This window comes from Macaca thibetana, chromosome 13 (assembly GCF_024542745.1).
Source record: "Macaca thibetana thibetana isolate TM-01 chromosome 13, ASM2454274v1, whole genome shotgun sequence".
Taxonomy (NCBI): Eukaryota; Metazoa; Chordata; class Mammalia; order Primates; family Cercopithecidae; genus Macaca; species Macaca thibetana.
The window spans coordinates 84,218,197-84,229,816 of NC_065590.1; positions in this window are offsets into that span (position 1 = coordinate 84,218,197).

Consider the following 11,620-nt stretch of genomic DNA (forward strand, 5'->3'; position numbering starts at 1 on the left):
TAGCATAAGGTTTATTTAGCTAAGTGTGGGGCATAGTATATTCTGAACAAATGCCTGAAGTGACTACCTTGTATTAATTACTCCCCATCTATACCTCAATCCCTATTTTTTACAGATCTCTGGATTAGTATATCTAATTGTTTGCTGGACATTTACCCGTGTGGCCCATTGGCACTTCAAATTTATTGTCCTAAGACTTTTCTTCATCTCTGCCACCATTGTCCTTCACCCCACCACATGCAATCAGCTTAACCCTCCTTCCTTAAAACCAGCATAGCCAAAACAGTAGGGCATCTCTGGCTCTTTCTTTCACTTTGCTTACCCTTTACCTAGAGTCGGGGTCTGTTTCAGCTTCTAGCTATGAAATAACTTAATCCTGCCCTTTCTTCCCCTGTATTGCTGCAACTTCGGCGAAGCTTAGCCAGCATGCTGCTGAGGTTATTTAGTAGAATGTAAGTTGACATGCTGGCCTGAAAGAAAAATCTGACTCGTCAGTCCCTTGCTTTAACCCCTGCTGGTGGATTTGTCCATAGAGTGAAAACCAAGCTTCTAACAATGGCTCACGAAGTCCTCACCTTCTTGCTCCCATCTGCCTTTCCAGCCTCGCTTCCTCATGCCCCGAGCAAATTCTGGATGATCTCAAATGTGCCGCGTATGTGTCATGTTGTCTTTGCCTGTGTCCCCAGATATGCTGTCTTACCCTTTCCTCATTTCTACATCTGGAAAATTCGGCCTCTGAGACCTAGCATTATTTCCTCAGCAAAGCCTTCTCTGACTTCTCCAACCAGGGTCACCCTCTCACATGGGCTTCCGTGCCACCTTGGATTACCACATTTTATCATAATTATATTTAAATGTGTATTAGGATGATCTGTCAGACTGAGAGGGAAAGGATTACTGTCTTATCCATCACGGACACTTCAGTACCACGCTGAATGCTCTGTAAGTATTTGTTAATGGTTAAAATAGAAAAGAGCTTAGATCTTTAAAAAAAAATCTCTTCTGGTTTAATTATTCTTAAATTCATTTATTTATTCATGCATTCATTCACTCCCTGTACAAACATTTACTGAGTACCTACTATGTGGGAACTCCCCTCCCTTCCTCTAGGCAACAAAGCCTTGATTAAACAGACATAAAAGAGAAACAGCTGCCAATCCATTCTCCAGGAAGCTCTGCTCCACAGGCCTTCATTTAGGAATCCTGGAGCTTCAGTTTCCTTTCGTCAGCTTTTTTTTCTTAATGGCCAAACTCATGGTGTCAGTGACAATGGATTCTGCATTAGTATTAAAAATTTATTCAATAAATAATGGATTAGAACCTCTGTTTAATAATTATTAATGCACTGCAATTTCAGTTGCCCAAATCTCAAGATGTTTTAAACATAACTAATTGAAAACACAATTAACAGCAACTTGCTGAAATAAATTTGAAAGGCAGAACACTCTTGAAAACCTCAGACTATCAGAGAAGAAGTTCAAAAGTGGCCCTCTCCCCATACCACCCCAACAGGAGGAGCTGATGCTGAACCCCAGCAGGGAAGGATGGTGGTCCCTGGCAGGGACCCCGTCTGGGACTTGGAAATTGGTTTAATAGCAGTTTCTCTGTGGATACTGAAACTTCAGGTGACCACTTTATCATGCCTGGGGACACAGGGGATTTGCCTCACCAGTACGCTGTGCTCACATATGTCAGATGGGCCTTTAGAGAGAGGTTGATTTGGTGACCTCATTAGGCATAAACTCAGCAAAAGACGTCCAGACCCTGGGGTCTGGGCACGTGTTGGGGCTGGATGTTGTCTCCAACCTGGTGAATGACAAATCTGTGGCTGGGAGACCTGGGCTCCCAGCATTGAACTCTGTGCTCACTTACAGGCCGTGATGTCCCCATGTTCTTTCTGTGACTAGTTCTGTTTATCCTGACTCAGCAAAAACAGTACTGCTGGGTCTTTGGATCAAGGGCTTACAACAAGTGCCCTTTGCATTTCTTGCTTCAACCATAGTCAGCAAAGGGAGAAAATGCATGGAGGGTTTCAGAGGATGGACCCTGGGCTGGTCGTTCGGCTCCAGGACCCTAGAGGGGCCCTGAAGAAAGGCAGTGGGCTCTTTTTGTCTTTTTACAACTGTCTCTATTCTACTTTTGATTCCAGAAAGGTCTTCCTGCTCACATTTGCTTTTGGGCTTGGGTACATTTACCTCCTTGTTTCCATCAGTCCTTCACAGGTTTTTAAAATTTTTCTGTAGGTATTCAATGAGACATTGTAAGGAAATTAATCCACTACAGAGTCAGCCAGTAGCAGGCACTCAGCACATGGCAATTCTCTTTCCACTGTTAGCCTTGTCTACTGCCTCTGCATGATGAATCCATCCTCAGGATGGTCAACCCTGCCATGGGTGTGCTTTCAATAGGATAATAATATAGTTCTTGGACACATAAATGCTATTCCTGGAGGTAGCTGAGAAGGAAGCTGTGCCACTCTGGGGTTCAGTCTAGAGAGCAGCATGGCTGGGCTTGAGATATGGGTCAGGGGGCAGTAAGCAATGTGACCAGAGATATAGAATGAGGATATTTTGCAAAGTACATGGAGAGCTAGGCTAGTAAGTTTGAGCATCATCTTAAGGGGGACAATGAAGAATTTTTAAGCTAGAAGGTAGCGTGGACTTTGGCTTAAATTGTATACTCTAGAGCAGTGGTTCTTAAACTTTATTGAGCATCAGGATTATTTGGAAGGCAGGCTGAAACATGGGTGCTGAACTCCACCTCTGGAATTTCTGATTTAGTAGTTCTGGGATGGGGCCTGAGAATTTACATTGCTATGACGTGTCCAAGTAATGTTAATGCTGCTGGTTCAAGGACTACACTTTGCTCTTCTGTAGAGGATGCCCTGGGGGTGGGTAGGCCTGGAGGCATGGAACCCTTTAGGAAATTGGTACAATAATCCAGTTGTGAGATGATGCCAGCTTGATTTAAAGCTGTGACTCTAGAAAGAAGGGGAGATAGCACAGAAGAAGGGTCAGTAACAATTGATGGTCCAGTTGGATGAGTGGGAAATACTGGAGACTCTTCCAAGATTTTTCCCCTGGTAACATGAGAAGCATGATAGTGCTTCTCATAGGGAAGGACATGGAGTAGAGGTATCCTGGTCAGGATGGAGGAAAGTTGTCTGGCTGATGGTTCCAAATGATCCCAGGTGCAGGCACAAGAAACCTAGGGTGGGTGGCTGCATTCTAGCTGGGCCTTTTTGGTGCCGTAGCGGCCTGCAGAGGGAATATTTCCAGGAAGGTACCATAGGGCTAGCACTGGGGTGAGTTAAGCAGGATGTCTAATGTATAAAATTAAAAGAGACACCCACTGTCAGGGTCATGCAAACTCTGCCTGACTCTGAATATGAGCTCCTCATTAAATTTTACCACCTAGGTGCCTCACTTGACTCACCCTAGCTGCAAGGTTTTGTGATGCTGTTGCTGTTGTTTCAAGCCTAGAAGGAGCCTAGTGAGGTCAGCATGGTGAAAGGAGGGCTGCAGAGCCCAGCATTGGTATTGAATCCCATCATTGGCATTTCAGTCCTTATTAGAACAAACGATGAGATCATCCTTTAGCCAGAGGCTACCATACTCCTGTACACAACTTGTATTGATCCAAACCTTGTAATGCACAGGGTTGCTGAACGGAGCTGAGCACAGAGATGGCTGGAAAGTCTTGCAGGTCTAGAGCCTTCTGTGGGGAATGTGCATACATGTTCCTAAGGCATTAGCAACACCTGGTATTTCTGTACTGGCTGAGCCAATGGGAAGAGCCAGCTGTTCTTCAGGAGACCAAGGATCAAGTCTTGCAGCTTCTTTCTTGAACATACTTTTAAATATACTGTTTTGGTTGTTTGTTTTTGTTTCTGTTTTTGTTTTAAGGACTTAATCTATGGAGCTCCATCATGCAACCAAAGCAATCCAAGTTTAATCTCTGAGCATTCATCTCTCAAGTTCAGATTTTTCTTCCCGCTTCTCAGCTGGAGCATTCCCTAACTTCTGAATGTCTAAAAATACTCAGCGTGGTTCCCTCTACAAAACACCAGCACCCTGCCAGCTGTTAAATAAATAAACTCAAAAAAAAAATGCTGTAGTTGTGAAATAAGATATATTTAATTAAATAAAAAAGGAAAAGCAAGTGCTATTACAAGAACATAAAACTGTAAGGCATAAGATAAAAACTAAATTACTACAAGGCAGCTCGATCCAATCTAATCCTTGAAGATAAAGATGAAACCAGAAAATTGCATGTATTGAGAAATCAACATAAGCCCTGAGCAAATATTAACTAGAGATCTATAAACTGGTTGATAATAAACAGTACTATGAACATTAGAATTAAAGAAGGAAATGGAAGCAGAGCCACATTGGGGTAAGGGGGACTTGAGTTCATCTCTCCAGTCTGCTTGGAGACAGCATTTATGGGATGATCTTGCTAGAGTGACTTGTCTACTAGCTAATTTCAGTAAATCCAAGAGGCAAAAGTGAATGGTATAAAGGTATCTGGCAAATTTCTATCTATCATCTTTTGAAAGACACAAAGACTGATGTGATCTCATCTTACCAGGATATAAAATGGAGCCTGTAGATAAAACGTTTGCCTTTTACCATGGGTTTCAAAGTTAGCTATTGGCACGATTTTAGCAGTGTATTTAAGCATGAAGAATGGGCCAATTACATGTTAAGTAGCCTTTTTTTATGGTTCTAATAAAGGTCCATTTAGACGTTTATACTGACAACTCAGTTCTTTGGAAGGGCATTTTTCAAGTTGCCCGCTAAAAGAGGACATTTCACGGTTTTTCTTTTTTTTAAAAAAAGGGAAAAGAAAAGAAAAAATAAAGCCTCCTATTAGCTGGAGAATGTTGTTTCAGCTTTCAGAAATATGGTTTGTACAGAGGCCGGCCTTCTGATGAGAAGGTAGCAGCAGCAGCTGGACAAATCAAGCCAATTCACAGGTGAAGGTGTTCTCTTTGTCACAGTTTCAGGCTCTGGGATAAAGCTGCTCCATTGAGAGCATTCAAGCCTGTCACACCCCACACAGGGAGCTTCTGAATACAGTCTGAATGGGAAACGGACTCTGCGGAGTGAGAGGGGTGGCTCCCGTGGGCGGAGAATGCAGCCCTCCATCACATCAAGGTCCAGGAACAGCCAGGGCCTCCGAGGGAACGGGAAGACCTTTTGGGGACAGAGTTAACGTTCTTAGGCCCCTGGGGATGTAGGTGACCTGGGGACTCAGAAACATGGCTCGTTCTTTTTTGCCTCTAGTGAGACTCCAACTAAAGTGTTCCTGACAGAAAGAGATACTTACGTGCTCATCGCTCTGGAAAAGAGGCTCCACAACCTCCTGGAGTCAGGAGCCAGGTTTGAGTCTTGCCATTCACTCATGGTGAGTCTTCTTGGGGCCTTACACTCTTGCTGCCAGCTCCTTGAAGATAGGAAGGAGCTTGTCGTAGTTGGCTAGAGCTTCCAAAATGAAGTACCACAGACTGGGCGGCTTAAACAATGGAAATTTATTTGCTCACGGTTCTGGGGGCCAGAAGTCCAAGATCAAGTGCGTCAGGACTGGTTTCTCCTGAGATCTCTCTCCTTGGCTGGCAGATGGCTGTCTTACCGCTGTGTCTTCACACGGCCCTCGCTTTCTGTGTGACTGTCCTCATCTCCTCTTCTTGTAAGGATACCTGATTCTTATAAGGGTTAGGGCTCACCACGATGACATCATTTAGCCTTAATCATCAATTTAAAGGCCTTATCTCCAAACACAGTCTCGTTCTGACATACTTGAGGTTAGAACTTCAACATATAGAATTTTGGGGAGAGGCAATTCAGCCCATAACAGGACTGCATCTTAAACCTGTTTGTATAACTGGGAAGGTAAATATACTGCATCTACTTATTCTGCCTCCAGATATTTGCTTAACACATGAGGGGCAAAAAGTAAGCCTCATGTTGTCCCCCATTATGTTTTTTTTTTTTTTTTTTTTGAGGTGGAGTTTCATGCTTGTCGCCCAGACTGGAGTGCAATGGCGCGATCTCGGCTCACCGCAACCTCCAACTCCCTGGTTCAAGCGATTCCCTTGCCTCAGCCTCCTGAGTAGCTGGGATTACAGGTATGTGCCACCACACCCAGTTAATTTTGTATTTTTAGTAGAGACAGGGTTTCTCCATGTTGGTCAGGTTGCTCTTGAACTCCCAACCCCTGGTGATCTGCCTGCCTCGGCCTCTCAAAGTGCTGGGATTATAGGCGTGAGCCACTGTACCCAGCCGTCCCCCATTCTGTTTATGGAGAATGGGAGAGAAGGTGGCCTGCATATGAATTTCTGTTGCAAGGTAAGAAAACTTACTTTCAAAGCATCTGCAAGTGTGATTCTCAACCATGCCTGAGCTCCACCTCCAGGGCTTCTCATCTACTTGACCAATTCATGGTTCAGACATGGATATTTTTTTAAAGCTCCTCAAGTGATTCTAATGTGCAGCCAGGACTGATAAACCACAGTTCTCAGGATTTCTGGGTGCAAAAGGGTGTCCCTCGAGGGCAGGTGACTTGTTTGGCAAGTCATTTCAGATGCGTTGGTAGATCCCTGGGCGTGGTCTGGAAGCAGGAGAGAAGACCTCTAGCTGTTTTGTGTGATGATGTACAGAGGATCCTCATGGTGGTCAGGGAAGAATATTTGTAGATTTGGCCCAAGTGTCTTGTAGGAAAGGAGAGTCCCAGTGAAGAGCTTTGTAAAGTGAAGTGACCGTGGGGAACCCTGGGCTGATTCAAGGCACCACTGAGGTTATTCCAGACTGAATAAGTCAAATCATGCAAAGAGTGGAGTCTCAAGGATTGTCGTTGAGCAGAAGGGTTGAATGAAAGGCTGAGCCCAGTCTCCAGGGATAAAGTGGATGGCATGTTAAAAATGGAAGGACAGAAGAGGGACTCTTTCAGAAGAAGGGGTTAGCTGACCTCAGCTCTGGGAAGCAATGCTAGGAACTGGGGTGTGGTTGTGAGAATAGCTCCTGTGAAGAGCTTATTAGCTTTTTTGAATTTTTGTACAATCGTGTTGTATCTCGTTTACATTTTACCACCTCTCTATTATCATTCCTCAGAGTTGCACACAAACCTTTTGTAGAGTCTATCCATAATTCCAGCCTTTGTAGAACAAAGGGAGGGGCCAGAGAGGGAGGGTTGTGTGGCCACTCTTGCCCTCCCCTGCCCTGACTGTGGTGGGGGTGGCGTATGGTGCAGGAATTCTTGTGTCTGGATGCACTTTAGAAACAAGTGGGGGCTTTTAAAAAATACTAGTGTCTGGGCCCAACCTGGACTGGTTACAACTGTCTCCAGGGGTGGGGCCCAAACAGCAAGGGCTGACAGCCTGTGATACAGACGGGTGGTAGTCCTGTAGCTCCAAGGAGGGAAGGCCTAAGACCTAGGACAACTCTGGGAGAAGCGTGATTGAGAAAGAGTGGGTGAGACGGGCCTGCCTTACTGCTTTACAGGTACCAGATGAAGGTCAGCCACAATGCATTAGTGAAAGCGAGATCTGGACTACTTTTGTACTCCTAGCACCTGGTAAAGAGCTTAGTATGGAGGCCAACATAATTTCTGCAGTGCTTCCCTGGATACTTGTGTTATATACTTCTCAGGAGTATGTTGGAATATCTGCCAAAATGCTGGAAAAGTATGATCAAGCAGAAGTAGTATAACTAGTAATGCATAGAATTGTTTTCTTACGTTTCATCCACATGCAGCCTATTTCAGTTCCCCCTACTGTATTCTCAATAGGGACTGACTGACCACAATCCTTCACATCAGTAAATACTTACTGAATACTATGTGCTCAGCACATGGACTTCCGGGAAGCTACACTTGAGTCGTGAGGATAAAGTACGTCCACATGAAAGTATCAATTTTCACCCAAGTCCAAGTGCTTTGGGAACAGTCTGTTGCATACCCAGTGCTGGCACTTAGAGGAGGGATTTCTCCCTCAGGGCTGGAAGGAAGTTGGACCCACAGACAGTTAGAGGCTTGAGCTAGACCTGACAGGATGAGGATGTTATGTGGCTGGGGAAAGGGAAAAGGACTTCTTGGTAGAAGTGAGCGCATAGGGGATAGATGTGGTGTATGGGGTGTGGGATAAGGTGGTGGTACATAAAACCTGACTGCACTGGGGATGATGTAGGTAATGCCATAATGCTGTGTGCTTTGGGGGCATTAGGCAGAAATGGGGGTGATGGATCAGTGGCTGGGTGGTTATTAGTTGGTTATCTGATCTTGCTCTACTGAACTCCCTACCCTTTCATCTCTACAGTGCTATGACAATTAAGACAGGGAACCACTGAAAAGCTGCCAAAAACATACATCACTGAGTTGATAAACGCTAAGTTGACATAGATGGGATGGGAGCCATTGAGTAGAAATCAAGGGGCAAGAGGCTGATGGGGAAGAAGTAGTTGCTTTGTTTTAATGATGAAAGTGGGAAAAGATTAGATGTAGATGATGTCATTCTAGACTCAAAGGCCCCTTAAATTATTCTTGTCTCTTCCACTGTCTCCTGTTATATGACCACATTCCTAACCTACCTTAAAGAGTCCTATTTTCTTTTCTTTTCTTTTTTTTTTTTTTAGGAGTCCTATTTTCAAGTCATTAATTGTTTTCTTGCATTTTTAGAGATTTTCAAGTTTCTCTTAATCCCTCGTAAATCCTGTGCATTTCAGAGGTAACCTGGAGAGGCTCAGAGTACCCTAGAGATGTTGATAAATCTCCAAATACTTCATTTGCTGGAGAAGCTTTTTCATCATCCACCCCTGCATTTAATTCATTTAATTCCTGTGTGTATGTGAGTGGTGATGTCCCATGCGCAGGAGCCAGGTACCGACGGAACACAAAGTAAATCAAACTCCAGGCCTCCCTTCATGGGAGAGAAGTGGGCTATACAGGAATTTCTATGAAGCACATTTTAAAATCAGATATGTATTTGTAGGAAGAAAAGTAACTCTGGTTTATGTAGGATGTAATCATATTTAACTGACAAGCTTTTAAAAAATCATCCCTTTATAGGAAAAATAACAATGCACAAAGTTAAATCAACAAGGCTTTGCTAGTCACAATAAAGCACAAAATTTAAGTGAAAAGAAAAACTTTAAAACTGAATGTCTAGGTCAAAATTATGATATGGCAAGGGCTTTTGTAGAAGCTCTTCAGCCTGATTGTTTGCATCCAAAGGAATGCTTTTTTCCTTGTTGTTTGAACTTGCCAGCCAACTCCACATCTCCGAGGCCCTGAGGACCTGCAGAGGATGCCAGAGGAATCCTTGGATGGGGAGGAGAAGAGCTCAAGGTGCAGGGGCCCAGTTAGTAGAAAAGGACTGGTGGGTTATGAGCTTGTGCTTGTGCAGACTGCACCATTCCTGTCCTGACTCCTTTATCTAGTGAACTGGCAGCCTTGGCATCATTTGGAGCTTTATAAGCATGTCACAGGACATCTATTTTTCTTAGTGAAGATGCCCAAACTGGAGCAGAGGGCAACAGCAAGAGAGGCAGGCACTCACACACAGCCCCCAAATTTGGGCATGAGGACCAGGCAAAGTTGCTGTGAAAAGTAGCAGTGAATTTCTGTGACAGCAGTGGGATGTGAAGTAGTGAAAGTTCCCAGGGGAAGACAGTGCATCAGGAAATGCTCTGTTGGGCCTTCTGAGGAACACAGGGACAAGGAGCTCTTTGCCTTCCAGAGTCACCTAATAGCAAACACTCAAACCAAAGTGCCTTGCTGGGAGGTAGCGGGGAGAGATGGCCAGCCTTGGTAGCCTAGAGCAGTTTGTCCTCTTGGTGAGGTAGGTATGGGACAAGAAAGGACTCCCCAGGGTGACATGTGGGGTATGGGATGAAAAAGTGTGCTGGCTCAGGAGCCTGGCTGCTCACCCCAGAGACAAAGGGAGGTGCTGATACTGGCAGGCAGAAGTCTCAAGGAACAGGGCGGGTCTGGGCGTGGCGGCTCACACCTTAGTCTTTTGGGAGGCCGAGGTGAGAGGATTGCTTGAGCCTAGGATTTCGAGACCAGCCTGGGCAACACGATGAAACCCTGTCCCTACAAAAAATACAAAAATTAGATGGGTGTGGTGGTGTGTGCCTGTAGTCTCAGCTACTTGGGAGGCTGAGGTGGGAAGATTGCTTGAATCCCAGAGGTCGAGGCTGCAGTGAGCCGTGATCGTGTCACTGCACTCGGTCTAGGTGACAGAGCGAGATCCTGTCTCAAAACAAAAACAAAAAACAAGGAAGACTCCCCCTGACTTTCCAACTTTTACCCAGTGTGCCAAGGTTGGCCCAGGCCTTCTGCTCCCATTGATCCCTGCCTCTCCATTCTAGGGGAGTGGTGTGTGTGTGTGTGTGTGTGTGTGTGTGTGTGTGTGTGTGTGTGTAAGGTGGGCAGGACCTGGAATAAAAGGGTATATGCAAGCCTTCCCAGAAACTGGCCCACCCTTACCTTTTTCAGTGCAAGGGAGGCCAGCTGGAGAGGTGGGTTGGAGGTCTTAGTATGAGCAATGAGGACAAAAAGATTGGAGTGAGTATAAGGAGGTACCTCACTTTTCTAGGGCTGCCCTAACAAAATACCACAAACTGGGTGGTGGCACTACAAAAAAACAGAAGATGTGTCTGGTCTTAGTTCTGGAGGCCAGGGGTCCAAGATCAAGCTGTCCATTGCCGTGGTGGCTCCCTCTGAGGGCTACGAGGAGGAATCTGTTCCAGGCCTCCCTGGCACCCATGGCTTCCGGTGTTTTGCTGCTGGTCTTTGGTGTTCCTTGGCTTATAGATGCAACCAAACTGCGTCTCCGACTTCATCTGCATGTGGCATTCTCCCTGGTGCATGTCAGCCTCTGTGTCTGAATTCTCCCATTTTGTAAAGACGCTAGTCATAATGGATTAGAGGTTCACCCCAGTGACATCTGAACTTGATCATTCCAAATTAGGTCACATTCACAGGTACTGGGGGTTAGAACTCCAACATCTTTTTGGGGGACACAGTTTGCCCCATAATGAGGGACAATGACGTCACTGGATCATAGGTGAATGAGGAAGGGCATGGGTTTTAGGAACAGGCTGGGGTGTAGCCCTGCAACATGGTTTCAGGGTTTCAGGGTGAATGCTGCTTCACAGAGTTACTGTGAGGGTGATATTTACAGGCCCCTTGATTTTTGAAGAGGATGCACGTACCAGTTGTTATAGCAATAATGTGCCACCTACATGTTCTTTCACTGAAGAGAGAAGTTATATCCTTATTCTCTTGTTTTCTCAGCTGTGAAGTGGGTTGAATAAATAGTGCATTAACCTGGCATGCAGTCCTACAGTGTGGTGGCTATACAAAAAGGTAGCAATGTATCTACTGACCACAGGGCATGTCTAGGTCTAGGCGCCAGGGAGTTAAGATCGACTAGAAATAGAAGACCCAGGGAGTTTCGTTAGGCTGTGAGGATAAGAGAAGTGGACCTGTCTAGATGTGCTCAGGTAGGGAGTAGAGCAGCTGCTGTGCGGGGCAACACTGAGAAAGGACACGTCCTGAATCTTTGCCTTCAGCTGTGTTCCAAAGGATGCTATTTTACAGACACTTCCTGGCCACAGTG